The 770-nt window shown below is 49.2% G+C and overlaps 1 long non-coding RNA gene across 1 annotated transcript; it reads right to left on the bottom strand.

Annotated features, from left to right (window-relative positions):
- LOC148163837 (uncharacterized) lies at positions 1-523 on the bottom strand. Its single transcript, XR_015768626.1, has 2 exons — positions 417-523; positions 1-303 (listed from the first exon to the last, which is right to left on the bottom strand). It is a non-coding gene; the product is annotated as an uncharacterized LOC148163837 (long non-coding RNA).
- Positions 524-770: the final 247 nt, after the last annotated feature.

Below are 770 nucleotides of genomic sequence, written 5' to 3'. Positions count from 1 at the left end.
TGGCACAGTAATACACGGCCGTGTCCTCGGCTCTCAGGCTGTTCATCTGCAGATACAGCGTGTTCTTGCCGTTGTCTCTGGAGATGGTGAATCGGCCCTTCACAGAGTCTGCGTAGTTTGTGCTACTTCCATCATACTTAATCCATGCGACCCACTGCAGCCCCTTCCCTGGAGCCTGGCGGACCCAGCTCATGCTATAGCTACTGAAGGTGAATCCAGAGGCTGCACAGGAGAGTCTCAGGGACCCTCCAGGCTTCACCAGGTCTCCCCCAGACTCCACCAGCTGCACCTCACACTGGACACCTGCAGACACAAGACATCCTGGTCAGGAAACTGTCACACACATCCACTGTTTCTCTCACTCATATCCACTCACATACTCAAGAGACTCATGTCTCTTGTTCTCCATAAATTACCTTTTAAAATTGCAACAAAGAAAACTCAGTGAAACACAAACTCCATGGTGAGTTGTCTGTGTTCTGTCCTGATTATGAAGGGGAACACCTGGGAATCCCAAGCCTGGGGCTCCTCTCCCAGCTGCAGGGTTAGGGTTGGGCAGTTTTAATCAGCAGAGGGAGGGCCACATTTGCATGTCCTCTGACTAAATAGCCAACTTGTGATCTATGCTGACAGAGAGGGCAGTGACCAGAGCAGATGTGACTGCCTTTGATTTGTTGCTATTGAAAGAATTTGGGAAAATATATTTTTGATTATATGGTTTTCCAGATCACAGTCTTAGCCTCCACGGGCTACCCTTTTTTTACACATGC

The sequence above is a fragment of the Eumetopias jubatus genome, unplaced genomic scaffold, assembly GCF_037043125.1.
Source record: "Eumetopias jubatus isolate StellerSeaLion01/CBP00866 unplaced genomic scaffold, mEumJub1_p1.0 scaffold_7, whole genome shotgun sequence".
NCBI classification, from domain to species: domain Eukaryota; kingdom Metazoa; phylum Chordata; class Mammalia; order Carnivora; family Otariidae; genus Eumetopias; species Eumetopias jubatus.
This window is presented reverse-complemented; position numbering and strand designations above follow the sequence as displayed.